Source organism: Etheostoma spectabile, unplaced genomic scaffold (genome assembly GCF_008692095.1).
Source record: "Etheostoma spectabile isolate EspeVRDwgs_2016 unplaced genomic scaffold, UIUC_Espe_1.0 scaffold310, whole genome shotgun sequence".
Classification (NCBI taxonomy): domain Eukaryota; kingdom Metazoa; phylum Chordata; class Actinopteri; order Perciformes; family Percidae; genus Etheostoma; species Etheostoma spectabile.
Window position 1 is genome coordinate 159521 of NW_022605582.1, and position 18892 is coordinate 178412.

Below are 18892 nucleotides of genomic sequence, written 5' to 3' on the forward strand. Positions count from 1 at the left end.
ACATTCTCTTTGCCATATCTCGGCCAAAATAAAGGGCTATCAAGCCAAACTTTAGAAGCTACTTGCTATGACCCCTGCGGACTCTGTACCAAATTTGACGAAATTGCCGCTAGGGGGCGCCACAAATATTAAAAAAGTGTGTTTTCACGAACGTTACTTTGCATATCTGGCCAAAATCGTGGTATAACACCAAACTTGGGGTGATTGTTTAGGCATGCCGCACGGAAAGGTCATACCAACTTTGGTAACGAGGGCCACTAGGGGGCGCTATAATAGACGTGTGTGGTTTGTGTGGACAAAATCAAGCATTTAACTGGAAAAATTTGCATTTGCATTATCTCTGCACAGTACCATTCTATCAAACAAAGCCGTACATAATGATTGTTTGAGCCACCGCCGGAGCCACTGACAAATTTGGTAAAAGGACAGGCCTCTACAGGCGGTCTATCAGAAATAGAAAATTTCCCCGGTCGCTGGGAGACGGCGCGGGAGGCAGGACCCGTTGAAATGCGTGCGCTAGTATAGTTATTAGTACTGTTCACCATTGCAATTCTTAAGTATGTATGTAAATACTGTCGAATAAACTCTTTTAACTATGTAAATACCGTACAGATCCACACTCCTTATATTTTTATTATTAGTTTTACTTGATATTTATACTATTTGTGCAAGCTGTAATACAGAAATTCCCCCTCGGGGTCAATAAAGTATTTCTGCTTTGGTTTTTGGTGAACGTAGAAGTTGCAAACAAGCCGCCATTACGGTCCGTGATGAAAATCCGGGAGCCCACAAACTGAACGCTCGTACAATCAGGTGCAGCGAGGCGAGCCCTGCTGTCAGAATACGCCCCCAGTGGGACACGTACCTTTAGTCGTCTCCGTTGTTAAAAACACCGGGGTTGCGTGCATTCATGGCCGGTGTTTTCTGTTGTGGAATTGAAAATGCTTTGTAATGGATTGTTTTCCTTCCTTTAAACCCCCCTACATGGCTGACCCTGTCCAGTCGTGACGGTGTAGCCTTTTCGCTTTTGTTGTTGTATTTTGATAATATCTAAATTCTTTAGCTAAGGCAGAAAACATGCGTGAACCCCAGTTGTCTTCAGTGTTGTCGTAATGTTGTCTAATGTTGTCTTCAGTTGTCTTCATGGTTTTCCTCGGGTCAAATTGACACGTGATCCTAAATCAATGTTCTTTTTAATCCACAAAATAACATGATTGATTCCACCGCTCTTGCAAGTACAAATCTCGTACTTCAAATGTGGGGTGTCTTATTCATGTTATAGCATTTGGAAGAAACAAATTGAAGTATTTTGAATCGTGTTGAGAAAAGTTGACATTACAGTGGTGCTCAAAAGTACATACACATGCTTAACGTTGACTAAAAAGAGGAATACCACAAAATCATGTTTTGGAAAAATTGATTTTAATAACTAAATTAAAAAATGGGTAAAATCCAACCTTTAAGGCCACCAATTTCTTTGTGAAGGAATAAACGTATTGTAAATAAATAAATGTTCTATTTAAATACAGGGGGCATAAGCTACATACCCCTATGTTAAATTCCCATAGAGGCAGGCAGATTTTATTATTAAAGGCCAGTTATTCAGGATTCAGGATTTATGCATCCTGATAAAGTTCACTTGGCCTGTAGAATTAAAATAGCCCCGACATCCTCACAATATTTCACCATGCTTAGAGATAGGCAGGGTTTGATTCAGTTAGAACTAATACCTGGTTGAGTGGCATGAGAGACGAATTTATAGAAAGTATCCCATGCATATCTCCTTAGCATTGGTGAAGGAGTATGTGAGGTGTGGGCTATTTTAATTCTAAAGGACAAGGGAACTTATTAAGGATGCATAATATCCTGAATCAGGAATATGCCTTTAATATCAAAATCTGCCTGCCTATATGGAATTTAACATAGGGGGTATGTATATATTACCACTGTTAATTTTAAATAAGAACATTTATTATTTACAATAGTTATCAGTCACCAAAGAAAATGTGTCCGTAAAGGTGGTTTACATAATTTTAATTTAGGTATTAAAAATAAATGTCCAAACATGGATTTGTTTATTCCTCTTTTATGTCAACTTAAGCATTGTGGTATGTAAACTTTTGAGCACCACTGTATTCATAGTCTGTTATATCATAACATCCAGTCCTTTAATTTTGTCGCAATAATCCTAATTTCTGCTGTTCTAATCAAACGTTAGGTATAATTATTAGAAATGAAGTTATGGCCATAAATCACAAATACTTTAAAACTAAAGTTAATAAGTTCCTTACTAGTGTTGAAAACATCAAAACAAGTGATTCACTTAAAAGTAAAATAAGTGACAAAACATGGGGGGAAAAAAAAAAGCAGCAAAAGTGTTAAATGAAATGGACAAACATGTAAGAAAAAGTTTAAAATATTGATTATAAAAGCATGCAACAAACGTGTTGATTTTAATTTGAAGGGGAAGACAACACGGAGGGTAAAAGCGGTAGATGGAGAGTTCTTCAAACAGAAGAATGGATTAATGTATATTGACCATAATCGGATCATCCGTGGAGCTCTGCAGCTCTCGTGGCCGGGGAGCAGCCGAGTGGTGTGCAACAAAACGGCTTTTTTTTAAATTGTGGTTTTAGGGGCCTGTACGACTCATTTATGCGGGCATTTGGAAACATGTTGCGTTGTATGCGTTGGAAAAGCTGCTTAACAACGTCAAAACAAGGTGAAAAAAATTGGAAAAAAAAAAAGCATCAAAGGGACAAAACGAAAGGGACAACAACCGTACGAAAATGGAAAAAATAATGATAAAAAATTGTTGAGTGTCACTTTTTACCGGAAAGAAAAACACACGGTTATAAAATCTAATTAAGGGTTTCTCATACTCACCCTACGTTCTTCCATTCAGTTGTGTAATTCTTATCATATCGGCGCTCTTCTCTCTAGAATGAATACATGAAAGAAATTCTTCATAAGACGAGACGGGAAAAACCAGACCTCGGAACACAAGAAAAATGTGAGTAATCTGCTCCCTCTTACTAAGCGAATATCTTAATATCCAGTCTGAAACCAGTGGTGCAGCTCATGTCGCTTAATTCCTCCTCGACTCTCCACTTGCCTCCCTCCCTCCTCGCGTCTTAGTAGTCTGTCCTCCCCCCCCCACCGACCGAGGGTGACGAGAGGAGAGAGGCAACAAGCAAAATGTGGTTAGAGCAATGTTCACAACCTTAGGGTCGGGACCCAAAAGGGATCCAGACACTTTTGTTGGGTCGCCAATGGGAGGAAATGCATCTCAATCTGATCGTGACTGAGGTTTTTTTTTTTTTGTTTTGTGCTACTAGGGTCTGTTCAAGCTCAGATGATGGGGGGGTGGGGGGGGTCTCTCTCTCGTCTCTCTCGTCTCTCTATCTATCTCTCTCTCTCTCTGCTCTCTCTCTCTCTCTGCTCTCTCTCACTCGCTCTCTCTCTCTCTCATCCTAGGAGGGGGAGTAAGAAAATGAGTTGGAGAAAGGGTGTGAGAACACAAAAAAAAGGAGCATAGAGACTTTCTGTTTTGTTTGCCTTTGATATGGAATAATATAATTCTATCATTTTTTTAATTCATGGTTTTCTGTCTTTGTCCACAGTTTAAACATGTAGATTTACATGATCATGGTGTATTTGGGAAATTTGGGTTCCCGGGGGAGGACACCAAATTTTCTCTTTGGGTCTTGAGCTGAAAAAAGTTTGGGGAACCACTGATTTTAGAGGATGAGACGTCCTTTTACTGAAGCTTCCACATGACTAGGCAGCTGTTTGGGAATTGTTAAGCTAACTCCTTCAGAGCGCTGTGCTTCGTTGTTTCCACACTATAGCTCTTTATGAATCCCCCCCCGATGCGTCTTACCCCTAGGGGCAGAAATAAGACATTTGAGACGGCCTTCAAAGGAGGGACGGAACATTTGTGGTTCAGCGAGGACCAAAGGAGTCAAAAAGCCAGCAAATAAGGGACATGCGATGTTACCTCCTCTGGAGTCTGGGTGCTTGTCTTACAAAATGTTTTTGTTTCCCAGGTGCACAAAACAGATGGTCCACGGGGGAAGTGATGTAAGGTTGTGTCCCAGTACATTTGCAGACGAAGTCAAGTGTCCCAACGCGGTAAGTAACAAAATCTTCTGGCCGCTTACATTCAAGTGTGAATGGTAATGTAAAAAAACCAGTCTGGCGCCCTCTTGGTGGATGTCTGGATCAGAACAGGATCAATCTGCACAATCCTTGACATAGGAGACTGTCAAATAGAATGTTACGGATGTATTTCAATGAGCAGTTTATTAAATTTATTTACTTTTGAGCAGATCCATAAAAAAATGTTTTTATTAGAGACACGAACCTCTTTTAATTTCAGTGTGGTTCATTTCAGAAAGTGTGGAGGATCAATGCATAGGAGAATTACTGAACTGAGTATTTTTAACATTACTGTGTATGTCAGTGTGTAACAGACAGGTATCAATTTAGGTCTTTGTAGTCGTATGTTGGAAAAATGGTACAAAGCCTAGAGCACGTCACTCCAAATTCATCTTCAGCAACGGTTAAAAACATAAAGAGATTTTATAGTGCTGTCAGTTAAAAGTTATAACGGCATTAATGCACAAACCATGTTGAACAGCTAAATTCTTTTAATCGTTGCATTGATTCTTTTTGGCCTGGCAAACTTTGTTAGGGATTTTTTTTCCACATGCTGTTGCAAACAACTGGTAAAAACTCAACACCACCGATCTGAGCTAGACCGGGGAAACAAGGACAACAGGACGCCCCACACACACCACAGACACAACACACACCACACACACACACACACACACACACACACACACAAACACACAAACACACAAACACACACCACACACACCCGTTTGTTTTGGCTGCGACCTGGCAAAGAGCAGTTAATGTTCGTTTTGAGATGGATAGAGAGCGCGAGACGCCAAGGACGCCATAAGATTTCTGGATGGAAAGTGCCTTTTCAAAAGTTGAAACTGTCCATGACAAGACTAGAGATGTTCTGATACCGATACAGATCTAAAACGTTGGCATCGGATAGTAAGCGAGTTTATATACACCGATCCAATAACACGTTACAAAGCCCTGTAGAAAATTCTACGTAAAGTGGTTTATTTATGTGCACTTTTTCCTTTATAACTGAAGTCAAACTGGATGATTAAAGAAGTTTGTGGGCGTTCATGTTGTCCGAACCTGAGACCAGACCGACAACAAAGATAGAAGATGTATTTATTTTGTAGTCAGGGACAATGCACAGGATGAAACATGCAAAACAGTACACTAAATAGCCAGACTGTAGCCCGAGGGGCTAATTTCCATCTGACACGTCCAACAGGCAGGTTGGAGTTACAGTAAAAAAAAAGACATAGGATAGTAAACATTTAGTACATAAAAACAATGAAGAAACAAAAAGAAAAAAAAATCAGGACAATTCATGTAGTGACAAAAAGGAAATCAGCATCATTATCCGCATACTACAGGGATAGCAGTATACAGCTGGTTAAAAACAGTAATATCACATATTAAATGAAACACTGCGTACCGGATCAGTTCCGGTATCAGCATCGGTATAGGAAGAAAAAAAAAGGTATCGGACCATATCTAGGAAAGACCAAGACGGTGTGTGGGTTTCGGCGTTGTGAAGCGGCAGGCGGATCATAGCAGCACGTCCAGTTTAGGGGATCCAAAGCTGGAAATGTAGTTTAGTAAACTGATCAGAAGAAGTGAATGACCAGGACCAGCTTTTCAGTTGGCTGACAGTTTATGAAAATCTTGACGGTTAGAGTTGATTATCATTTGATTATGTTTAAATAAATGTGGAATAGCTCCAAACATTTAGTCTCTATTGACGTAACCATCAACATCTGTGAATTATCTGTGAGACTGTTACTGTATATAATACGAAGAGGAAACTGGAATCTGTGCAATTCTTATCATGCAGTGCAATATTTAAACATTAACCTTTCCATTATGTGCAATGTATTTTACTTAAGATTATACTTAATCATTTCATTACATCACTTGTGCATATGATTATTGAGTGGTAACAAGTTTACCTATGCATAGTCAAGCTGATTTTATATGTATACTTGACAGTCACTACACTGATTTTTAAAACTCTTGACTTCTATATTTTTGATATTTATCACGGTTATATTCTTATATTTTCTTGTAGTCAACACTGGCAAAGGGATTGCTTTAATCTCGTGCACCAAGGTCGTGTCCCGTGGTTAAGACAATAAAGGATTCTATGCTATTCTATTTTCTATTTCTAAAGGCAGTTAAAAATATAAACACCCTTTGAGCATCTTTAGGTTGATCGTATATTTATAAAAGTATATATGTGCAGATATATAGAAGTTTCGTGTGTGCATGGGTTGTGTGGTGTGTGTATAGAATATCATATATTCTTCGTCTATATATATTATCTATTTCTATATTATAATATATTAGTATGACTTTTGTACTCTTTTTTTGGAATCCCTGTAAATATTTACTTTTTGAAACTTACACAGTAGTGCGGTATTTTGACAGAACCGTGCTCATTTTTCTGGGCTCTGCATGTTGTGTGTGTATTGAGGCTTGTGGTGGGTGTGTGTGTGTGTGGAGCAAGTTAAAGGCAGTTTGTGGTCGTTGGTTTCTGTGCGTCGTTAGCTTGTGTGTGTGTGTGTGTGTGTGTTGTGCTGTGGGTGGGTTGCCGATTGTGTGTGTGGTGGTGTGTGGTACTGTGGTGTGTGTGTGTGTGTGCGTTGGTTTTGTGTGTGTGTGTGGTGTGCGTGGTTTCGTGTGTGTTGTGTGGTGGTGTGCGTGGGTGTCTGGTGTGTGGTTAGGTGTACGGGTGGGAGTGTGAGGACAGTAAAGCACTTGTGTGTGTGTGTGTTGTGTTGTGTGGGTGTGCTGTGTAGTGTGTGTGTGTGTTGGTGATGTGGTGTGTGTGTGTGTGGTTTCCAAAATTGTGTGTGGGGGGTGTGGGGTGTGGGTGTGGGTGTGTGTGTGGTGGGTGTGTGTGTATGTGTGGTGTGTGTAGGTGTGTGGGGGTTGTGTGTGTGGTGGGTTCTGTGTGTGTGTGTGTGTGGGTTTGGTGTAGTAGTTGTGTGTGTGTGGTGTGTCTCTCTCGTTGGTTTCCAGGTGAGGTTAAATCTCAGGCGTAGTCGATGTGTGTGTGTGTGTGTGTGTGTGTGTGACGAGCTGGGTAGTCTAATCGAGGCCGGAACGGTGTTTGCCTTGCTGGAGGAGTTTGTGATGGTCTGAGGACCCTATCAGCTCTCTGCCTCAGGGTGGCTGCAGGGCCCGCCGCGTACGCAAGCAAGGATGAGTTTGTGAGTGTAATTAAGGTCACAGTGCCTTGGTCCCGGAACTAGACCAAATACAAACACACACCCCCCCCCCCCCCCCCCACCCCCACCGGCACAAACACACTCCCTCTTAACACACACTGCTTTACTTGTGGAGGAGCTACTTTTCTCAACCAGGCACATCGATTCACAGGACCTAATTAGTGCAGCACAGGATTGTTACAGTGATGGAGCTTCGAGCATTTGAAAAACAGCATGATGTGTGTGTGTGTGTGTTGTGTGGTGTGTGTGTGTGTGTGTGTGTGTGTGGTGTGTGTCGCTGCTATGTGCTGTGTGAGTGTGTGTGTGTGTGTGTGTGTGTGTGTGTGTGTGTGTGGTGTGTGTTGTGTGTGGTGTCACCCTCCTGTAGTCATAGACCGGAAAAGTAGATTTTTCTTTAGCGCAGGCGCATCATGATTTATTAAATTGCTGGGCCCGGACTGTTGATAATTGAAGCCATTTCATTTGTATTAACATTACTCTGGCGTGTTTTATTAAGTCAACTTTGTCATGTTGTCACATGCTAATGTGGTTGGCATATACGCTCTGCACTTTTTCTATAGGCCTTAAATAGCGTCTTTGCCATGGACCAATATACACTGTTGGATGAGGAGCAGGTGGTTAGTTTGCCAAAATGGGTTTAGCAGGACAGGATGGGTGTGGGTCGTGTGTGTGTAATTAAAACAATTATAGTGAATGGGAGTGGGCTGTGCATTCATACTTCTTATCTTTATGGTTATCTATGAGAAAACACAGGGAAAAAAAAAAGAGTGGCATTGAACATTTTCGTCAACTTTTTGGAATTGAACGACGATGAACAGAGGACCTAAAAAAAACGCTGTTGCATACATATATCTACTATATAAATATATATATATATATATCTATAATATATATATATATCGTATATATAGCTGACACAACTGATACTCTGGTAGCGGCCGAGTATGCAATTCAGGTATGGTTAGAATTAATTGGGAAGGCAAAAAATGGAACGGTCCATCTCTAATCTCAGGTTTTTGGGGAATGGTGAGGACTCTGTCCTTGCAGTGGCAGTGAGTGCTGTGCTGCTTAGTTTAGAGCAGTTGGTTTCTAATGTTTCCCAGCAAGGTCCCTAAAAAATTTAAGTGATAGAGCCGCAGTGACTAAAAATTAGGGCGCAACTAGCTATTATTTCATTGTGATTAATATTTTGGTGATGTTGTAACGGATGGCGTGTAGTTTGGTCTATAGAATGTCAGAAGAATGTGTAAAAAAAGTCAGTGTTTGCCACAAGGGAAAGTACGAGAAAATAAATAATTCCCCTTTGGGCTTGGGACCCCTGGAACCCGCCTAATAGGACCCGACTGGTTTGGAGCACAGCGAGTGAACAGCAGTGTAGGACTGCTCTAAACCCATGAACACCATAAAATAAATGTGATCAAAAACTTATATTGTCAAACTTAAACAACCCACTATTTCTTGGTCAATCCATGGTGTAGCAGTGTAATTGGAAAAGTCAATCAATCAGCCATGACAACCGCGCTTGTTGAGCAGTTGGGGTCGGCTAAATATAATGTGCACTGTATTTTAATAATTAAACGAAGTTGCTCTCCATGCAGGACTACAAGACAGACGAGGACCCGGCCACGTTCAATCAGCGTAAGACCGGCTGAGGGGGGACCCCGCGGGCCAACGGGAAGGTAACGCTCCTGTGAGCTGGGAATCTCCCAGTGTCACACGCAAATTCAAAAGGAAAACATATGTGAGTTGCATAACCGCGCTTAAGCTAACAATTTAATTTCGTCTTCAGCAGGAATGAAGTGACCATTAGGTCGAAACGTTGTCTTTGAATTCAATTATGTGACTTAAAGCAGTGTTGTGACATTACATTTTCTTTCACTAGGTATTCTCATTTGTTCCGGTGGATTACCTGCCAGAAGGCGAGATGTGCAACACAAAGATTCAAAACCCATGTTTGACCCTGTTGCCGACGATTTGGAAGAGTGGACATGTCCCAGTCACAAGGACCTGAGTCCGTAGATGTGCTTCACAGATTTCGCCAACGGCCAAGATGTTGCATACATTCTGTGTTGGAATTTCCAACAGCAAGACATAAAAGTGCAGGCCCGTCATAAACAAAAAATGGAAAGACATATGGAACATCTATAAATCTGTTAGAGGCAGCAGACTGTGCTCCCCACTGAGAGGCCGGGTGACAACGCTGAAGAAGAACGCAACGGGGCTTAATGGCCGGATGGCAGACACTACGCATTACAACAACTGTTGGACACAAACCCACAACAGACCATTTGGGCTACTAGCGCAACGTTGTGTAGGAGACCATCGAAACACAGTCTGGAAGGAGGGTCAGGGCCTGAGAGACAGATTGAGCTTTTGTGTGGTTGGAGGTAAGAAGGTAAAGTAAATGCTGTAAAAGACAGGAAAGCTGGCAGTCTGCAGGAGAAATGCTTGAATGGGAGACGATTTAGCCAGCAACTCCGCACAAAAAAGGCAAAACAACTCGAAAAAAATTCCTAAAAAACAACAATGTTTATTCACATGAGATACAGAGCCAGCGTCCAGACCAATCCATCAAGAGCTGTGGCTGACTTAAAAAAAGGCATTTCACTCACAGTTACTCTGAAACTGACAGAGCGTGCGACTCAAAGCAAAGGTGTCACTGCTATTTGACATAAGTGGGCAATGCGTAACCCAATCGGGTTTTAGGTTTTGATTAAATATACGACAGGTCCCGTTCGCAGCAGCACCATCCCGGTAATAATCCGAGAGTAAGAGATGGAGGAGGCACAAGTTTACGGCTGCAGTGATGAGAACAAATCGCCTCTTCTCAGCCCTAATTGGATTTAATAGAAAGTTACATTAACAAGGTCAGATAAAGGCGTACTCTGAGGTCCATTCTGCCAGAGTGGTGTGGGGGTGTGTGTGTGGTGTGTTGTGTGTGTGTGTGTGTGTGTGTGGGTGTGTCGCGGTGTGTGTGTGTGTGTGTGTGTGTGTGGGTGGTTGCTGGGTGTGGTGTCGTTTGTAAAGAAAGAACACCGTGACGACATTGGATTGCTAAATTTGACAAGCAGCCGCTCTGTATAAAGACTGATGTGGCTTTGATATAGAGTAAATAGTCAACAAGACATGGCCATCCAAGCGGAAAAAGGACTTTGGCAGGGAAGTTTGTTCTCCCGCCCCCCCTCCACCCACTCCCAAACCCTGTGCAAAGGGTCCTGGCTCACGTTAGAGACAGAGATTTCTACTCTGCAGTCACCAGGGGAACTTTCTCTGCTCGAGAATGTCCCAGAACAAGGACGCCAAACCGCTTTAAAAAGTACGAATAAAGAAGCACAACTTTTGGATTTGTTTTTGAATTAAGCAATTTACCGTCCGCTGTGGACATGGAAAAAGGCTGTTTTTGAAAAGGTGAAGAAGAGAAGAAGAAAAAAAAAAAAAAAAAGTAGTTATGTGACAACAGAGGCACAATTTCTGCCAGCTCCTCAGAGCAACACAACTCTTGTTCTATCTCTGCATGCACACATGCTTGCATATCGCTACCCTTTGTATTTTCTGAAAACTTCTGCTCCTTTGAGCGGGGCACAGAGAGGGAGAGAGAAGAAAATGTCACCGTAAGTGTTTTGATGTAGAATCCGTTTCATGTGAAGTTCTCCTTTTAGCGATGACAACTTTTCTAAACCCACTGCAAATTTAGAAATGTTTCAGTTCACCACCTTCTCTCCGCTCACCCCCCCGATGATCCGTAGCATCAAAAGGATCGTTGGGATGAGGGTGGTGTCGAAGGCGGGGGTCTTGTGGCATTTTCTATCATGCCGAGCTGAATGAAGGATTAATTCACAGGTGTTCCGAAGGGGTGCGTGTGGTGTTGTGTGTGTGTGTGGTGTGGTGTGTGTGTGTGTGTGTGTGTGTGTGTGTGTGTGTCAGTGTGTGTGTGGTGGGTGTGGGTGTGTGTGATGGTGTGTTGTGTCTGTGTGTGGGTGTGGTGTGTGTGGTGTGTGTTGTGTGGTTGTGTTGCTGGGCGAGGAGGTCCTGGTTTAATAATGTAACCAGCTGTTGCACCCGCGACACAATTATCGCTGACACGGAGTGACGTTTATCTGCCTCCCCTGGACACAAAGGCATGCCGATCGGGGAACGGTGTCGATGTCAGGCGGAGGCAGAGAAATGGTCCCGTATATGGCAGTTATACACTCTTGCTCTCCCCATCCCCCCCCGTCCCCCATTTCTCTCCTTTATGGGAGACAGAGCAGAGTGCAAGAGAAGCGGGGGATTTAGGAAAGGGTGTTGTAGACCAGGGATCTTTTATCTTGCACAGAACATCTCAATAGTTGAGAATTATTTCGAGGCAGAGCGCCATACCCAAAGCCTTATGTTATGAATGATTTTTTTTTTTTAGCTTTGAATTGCATCCAAGATGAGGTCTAAAATAATATCTCTCAGCCTTTTGCTGTTTCGTGATTGTTCTCCTTGTTGGAACGTTTCTGCTCAAAGTTTTGACTGTGTGATTATCTGATACTGCGCTTTGAAAAAACAGAAAAAAAAAAATGTTTTTTGAGTCTGTTCGTTCTTTTTGCTGTTGTTCTACGAACAGAAAGGAGCTGGTTAGTAACGATGACTCGACCGCGGTAGTGTGCATACAAACTGTCCAACAGTCAAGGTCAAGATTGGTGGGGCCTTGGCAGACCAAGTGGAGAGAGAGCTCATCAATGAGGGTTTAGAGTTTCACACGTCACTTTTCACACAGTTCTGGTTCTCGGGAGTTGCATTCAGGCTCTGAGCGATCAGTTGGCAAAGAAGAATATCCTTCGGCGCTGGTGAGCATGTTGATTATTTGCTTTTCTGTTATTTGAGGTTCACGTGACAAAAATGTTAATGTCACGATGTAAAAAGCGTTCAATCGCATGTAATTTAAGACAGTTTTAGGTAATTTTTGCCTTTTTCTTTTTTTAATTAGGTTTTTATCAAGGGAGGGTATACATAGTTCTAGATTCAAAAAACAAAATAAAGGGCCAGTCCCAGCGATGTCACACGCTCTTTAGGCTACAACATTTTTTGTGAACACCGGTAAATAACCAGCTCACTATCCTGCTAGCTGCTGTCCCCTGAACACCTGTAAAAACATCTCACATCTGCTAGCTGCCATCTCCCCTGAAACACACTGTAAAAAAAATGAATCTCACTAGTCGGCTAGATGCATGTCCATGAACGACACTGTACAAACAAAGCTCACTATCTGCTAGTGGCATGTTCCCTGAACGACACTGTAAAAAACATCTCACTGATTATGCTAGCTGCCGTCACATGAACACCACTGTAAAAACATCTCATATCTGCTAGCTTGCCTGTCCCCGAAACACACTGTAAAAACATCCTCTGTTTTCTTACCGTTTAGCAGAAAATATAGCCTCTCCATTGTGTAAATTCCTGTAATAGTTTTACTGTAGTTGTCCAAGCATTGGAGTGGCAACACATCATAAGTCGGGCTTACTTTCCCGCAATGAGTTACAGAAGGTTTCAATGTGAAATTTCAAAGTCAATGCTTTCGATATTATAATAAAATTAGAGAACCAAGAAGGTTCTGGATTTGATATCCAGGTCATTCTGCGTGGAGTTCCTATGTTCTCCCCGGTTTTCGTCCCAACATAAAGAAACGCATGCTAGGTAGGGACAACAGTGGAAAATTAGCGATTGGCGAACACTGGTTCATTTACAAAAGTGATGTGCATTGTCATGGAATCAAATGAATAAATTACCTCAGCGCCTAACCGAGCCTCAACCATGTAATCCTCAGCAAGGAGGCGAGGATCTTCAATACTTCCACTGCAGCTCTTCTGCTGGATTGAGAGGTGGGGGGAGCGGAGCATGGAGGGAAATCGGCGGATGGACGCAGAGACACCGAGGGAGCTGGACTGAGGAGGGTGAATTCAAGTCATAATACTAATAATAAGAATACAATTTTATTTGTAGTGCGACGTTACAGGTAAACAGATTCAAAGGCTCCAGGGTAAGATCATAAAGCGAGGTAAAAAATAACATCAGTGTAAAGATATCTAATAATAGTGCAACGGTTTATTAAAACTATAAGTTCTGCTAAAAAGAAATGTTTTAGTCCTTTTTTAAAAGTCTCATAGTCTGTGGTGTCAGAGTCATATTGTCAATGCTGCCACATGTGCAATTAAAAATATGTTTCTTTTTTCCTTCCCCGGGGACCCCACGTTGCAAGCAAGACACATCCAACAATAATACAAAGATAAGTAATGTGTAGAGTCAGGTAATGCGTTATATTGGGATGAAGCCAGATGGTAGGTAGTTTGAAATGTGTAATAAAACAAAAATTTTGTATGACTTGGGTTCTCTCCTCTCTCGATCTCTCTCTCTCTCTCTCTCTCTCTTTCCTCTCTCCCACTCTCTGTTATATTCTCTAGTTCACTCAAGCCACTGATTTTATTACTGTTATCACCTCTAATTGTCTGCTCTAGCTGCTCCACCACTTGGTTTGAAGTAAACGTTTAGCACCACTCTCGTTCTATTCTGAGCTGCTCCACACTTGGTTAAGTAACGCGCACCACTACCAACATATACGGTTAGCGTAGCTGTGTTGAATGACAAGAAAAAGATGCGTCTCTGCGGCTTTTTGTAATTAAAACGCCGCCAGCTTCTCTTACAAAATGGCGCCTAGTCACTCTTTCGTGTCAATAAAGACGCTCAATGTGATTCTGGGTATGGCTCCACTTACTCTTGTGAGTCAGCGGTTGGTATAAGACACTACGTTTATACGTGCACGTGTGTTTTATCGCCTCAACTTGCAGCCACTCCATTAGCTCATCTGAATTAGTCGATCCATAACACCAATCAGAGAATATGACATATGGCTCGGTCGTTAGGTTTGTGCGCCTGTGAAAACCCCTGCGCCGTTGTATAGTGCCTCAGGAAACCTTTCTCAGAACCAACACATGCTATTTCTTTAACCTTTCTAAGGTCGATGGAAAGCAATTGGAGAGGCTATTTTTAATCTGCCTCGCTGCGTATAATTGGGGGACTTGTGGTACAAGAGATTTGAAGAATTTTAAAAAGAACACTGAAGTTTTCAGCTGCGTGGCCAAATGATCTCTTACACATTGCTCTATGACCCAATTGGGCCTCACAGACAGAAAGCTGCGTTGTCTGAAACATTTGGATATACAAACACATGGGGATCAATTACAGCAAATACCCTTAAAATGTGAATTAAAAAACAAATGTAAACATCAATGAAAATGCCCTTGCCAGAAGTGAAACCGAACACACAGCAGGCCGGCTCACAACCGGACCGGTACATGCAAACGGGATCTTTCCCACAGAGGAGTACAAGGCAAAAGGAAGAAAACAGTCTTAGCAGTCGTAATTTCGTTAATCACAATTCTCCGTTAAAAAAAACCTTTGAACCAAATTGTTTGCATCTGGGAGCACTTAAAGATTCTCTGGGAGCTTTTGGCCGTGTACAGGGAACAATGGAGGAATCGGGCTGGACCGGGCCAAAGGGGCCAGACTCAAACATTACTGGCTACAACCTAACATTACTGCATTCTGGCGGCCTACCCCGCCACCCTCCACATCTCGTCCCAATTCAGCATGTGTTTCTTCATTTTCCTTTGGACTAAGTAAACAGGGGCTGCCATCAAACAGGCTGTGGTGAGGAGACCGACGAGGTATGACCTCTGGACACGCGGCTTGGACACGTTCAGACCAGAAAAGAAAAAGAACTCGGTCATTCTCAGCAGGTTGTGCAACAGTGGGAGTGTCAATTAAATCGCTATTGGTGATGTTGTGTTCTTTAAAGCCTGTTGTGTGTAGTCTGCTGGCGCCACCAGATGGACGTTCTAAGGCAATGACAACGCTGTTGGCACCGCGTACACGCTGAGATCAAGGGTCTCCCGTGCTCGTTGCATCCCCACGTGCTAGTAGCAAGGAGGACACAGTGGATGAAAAAAAAACTTATGGACTCTTCAGAAGAGTATTTTCACTTGAGTTCTGCTACGGGAAATAGTCATCAAAGCCATGGATATCTGAAACATCTTCACATGAGAGATGCAGAGAGAAGCGAGAGTGTGTGGAGATAAAGTCTTAATTAGCTTGTAGAGAAACTCAGTTGCGACGGCTCAATGTAACGGGAACGTTTATATATCAAAGAAGGTTAGGCACTAAAGTTTTAACCAGCCATTGTAGACACGTAGACTTGATATGTTCGTTTTCTGTCAGTATGGAGCATTTCATGCAACCCAGGTGTGTGGCGCAAACTTTGGATTAATTGCGCAGGGTGGGAATTTTTTTGTGACGCGTGGGACGTGGCTGAGGTAGTGAGGAGTGGAAAGGTGTAAAAAAACTGTGGAAACCAAAGACCATGGGGTGGTTGTTTTATTAGTTTGCTTGTGTTTTAAACTTTCGGTGCTATGTGACAGGTCCAACTTTAAGTTTAGAGTGTTGAGTGGACAATATGATGGTGTGGAAACCGACATTCGAGCGGCCCCCACATGTTTGGTAGACTATCAATTAATTCAGTTTTAGGTATAATATCAATCTCATAACAAGGTTATCTCGAGAACCATTACAGATGAGTACCAGGTTCTAGACCACACTCCAGAATACAAGGATCCCCAACCTTTCTAGTAGTTCCTCCAGAGCAGCAACAGGGCACGAGGGGAGAGGAAATTCCTTTTGGAGAAACATGGGACAGAACAGACCCACGGACCAGGATCTGGTAGGCGGTGTCTGACGACCGGTTGGGTGTTAGAAGGAAGAGTGGCAATAACGTCACAAAAAATAGTAGTTTGTTGTAGTTCAATGGCAATAGCGGGCACTGTGGGCATTGACAGGACGTAGCAGGGAGAAGCAGGACGTAGAAGGCGAAGCAGGAGTACAGGGCGAAGCCAGGACATAGCAGGACGTAGCAGGAGTAGCAGGGCGCAGCAGGACGTAGCAGGGCGCACGCAGGAAGTAGCAGAAGTATTCAGAAGGGGCAAGCAGGGCGAAAAGCGGGATCGTAGCAGGGCGAAGCAGGGGAGTAGCAGGGCGACGAAGGACGCAGCAGGGGCAGAGGGCCGCAGCAGGGCGACGCAGGATCGTAGCAGGGATCAGCAGGACGTAGCAGGGCGAAGCGAGACGTAGAGAACGTTGTAGCAGGGCGCGCCAGGACGTAGAAAGAACGTAGCAGGGCGCCCAGGGGAAGTAGCAGGACGTAGCGGGACTAGCAGGACGTAGCGGGAAGTAGCCGGCGAAGCGGGACGTAGCAGGGCGCAGCAGGGCGTAGAGGACGTAGAAGGGCGAAGCGGGAGTTAGCAGGGCGTAGAGGGGACGTAGGCAGGGCGTAGAAGGGACACGCACTACAGACAAAAAACAGATGGTTCCCTAAAGGGCGCTCATTTCACGGAGAGAGAAAGACCAAAAGAAAAGAGAGTGAAGGGCAAAGATAGTAAAACAGTCAGCTGTCAGAGAATCCTGGCAGTTCAGTGATTGTGTTTGGTGGACGATGGACGGCAGGCGATGTTTCTGGACGGGACTCTCCACACCTCCTCAAAAAACCAATGGACTGGCACCCACATCGTGAAGTGCAGGTGTAAGCCCTGCCAGGCTCAAATTACAGACATCAAGGGAAAGAAAAAGGACTTAATGGAAATGTTGCAGCAGTCAGCAGTCTATGTGAATAACTTATCTAGCTATCAGTGACGTTCCACTTATGGAAATTGTCAGGTCCGCCCAAGTCGGGACTCATATAGTTTGGTGATGGGGTTGTCTCTGTGTGGAGGTTACCTATGGTTGGTCTGAAGACTATGGAACCTGGTCCTCCGATCTCTGAAGGGGAATCCAGACAGCAGCTAGACTATCTGTCCAATCTGAGGACTATGGTTACCTGGTCCTCAGGTCTCGCCGGGTCGATCCAAGCCAGCTAGCTAGCTATCTGTCCATCTGCGGGACTCCTCTGTACTGGTCAAAGGTCTCTGCAGGGTGAATCAGGACCGCTAGCTAGGATAATAGTACAAGTGAGGACTTGTTTACCTGGGCCTAGTTCTGCAGGGTGAATACAGACAGATAGAATAGACTATCTGTACAATCTGAGGACTATGGTACGGGCTCCTAAGGTCTCATGCAGGGTAGAATCCAGACAGCTAGCTAGATATCTGTCCAATTGAGGACTATGGTTACCCCCTGAGGCTCTGTACCAAATTTGACGAACATTGGCCGCTAGGGGGCGCCACAAATATTAAAAAGTGTGTTTTTCACGAACGTACTTTGCCATATCTCGGCCAAAATACGTGGTATAACACCAAACTTGGGGTGATTGTTTAGGCATGCCGCACGGAAAGGTCATACCAACTTTGGTAACGAGGGCCACTAGGGGGCGCTATAATAGACGTGTGTGGTTTGTGTGGACAAAATCAAGCATTTAACTGGAAAAATTTGCATTTGCATTATCTCTGCACAGTACCATTCTATCAAACAAAGCCGTACATAATGATTGTTTGAGCCACCGCCGGAGCCACTGACAAATTTGGTAAAAGGACAGGCCTCTACAGGCGGTCTATCAGAAATAGAAAATTTCCCCGGTCGCTGGGAGACGGCGCGGGGAGGCTTGGACCCCGTTGAAACTGCGTGCAGTTCTAGTTATTATTACTTTTCACCATTGCAATTCCTTAATGTTAGTTATGTAAATACTGTATAATAACATTCTTTTAACTATGTAAATACCGTACATATCCACACTCCTTATATTTCTTTATTTATTTATGTTTCTACTCTGATATTTATACTATTTGTGCAACTGTAATACAGAATTCCCCCTCGGGGATCAATAAAGTATTTCTGATTCTGGTTTTTGGTGAACTGTAGATTTTGCAAACAAGCCGCCATTACGGTCCGTGATGAAATCCGGGAGCCCACAAATGAAGCGCTCGTCCAATCAGGTGCAGCGAGGCGATCCCTGCTGTCAGGAATACGCCCCAGTGGACACGTACCTTTAGTCGTCTCCGTTGTTAAACACACCCTGGGTTGCTTGCATCATGGCCGCGTGTTTTCTGTTGTTGTGAATTGAAAATGTTTGTAATGGATTTGTTTTTCCTTCCCCTTTAAACCCCCCTCATGGCTGACCCTGATCCAGTCGTGACGGTACGTAGCCTTTAATCGCTTTTGTTTTGTTGTATTTCTGATAATATCTAAATTCTTAGCTAAGGTAGAAAATCATGAGTTAACCCTCATGTTGTCTTCATGTTGTCTTCATGTTGTCCTCATGTTGTCTTCATGTTGTCTTCATGTTGTCCTCGGGTCAAATTGACCCGTTTTCCTAAATCAATGTTCTTTTTAATTCCACAAAATAACATGATTGATTCCAACGCTCTTTGCCAAGTACAAATCTCTACTTTCATAATTTTGGGGTGTCTTATTCAATTTTATAGCATTTGGAAAAACAAATTGAAGTATTTTTGAAATAGTGTTGAGTAAAAGTTGACATACAGTGGTGCTCAAAAGTTTACATACACATGCTTAAGTTG

The 18892-nt window shown here is 43.1% G+C and overlaps 1 protein-coding gene across 3 annotated transcripts in view; it reads left to right on the top strand.

The window, feature by feature from the left end:
• The window catches only part of LOC116686068 (phosphatidylinositol transfer protein beta isoform), a gene marked incomplete at its 3' end in the record, with an annotated part of 61913 nt that overhangs the window by 16751 nt on the left and 26270 nt on the right, over positions 1-18892 (top strand). Inside the window, 1 exon segment of one of the 3 annotated variants that reach the window (XM_032511002.1) lies at positions 1003-1010. 3 annotated transcript variants of the gene reach the window in all.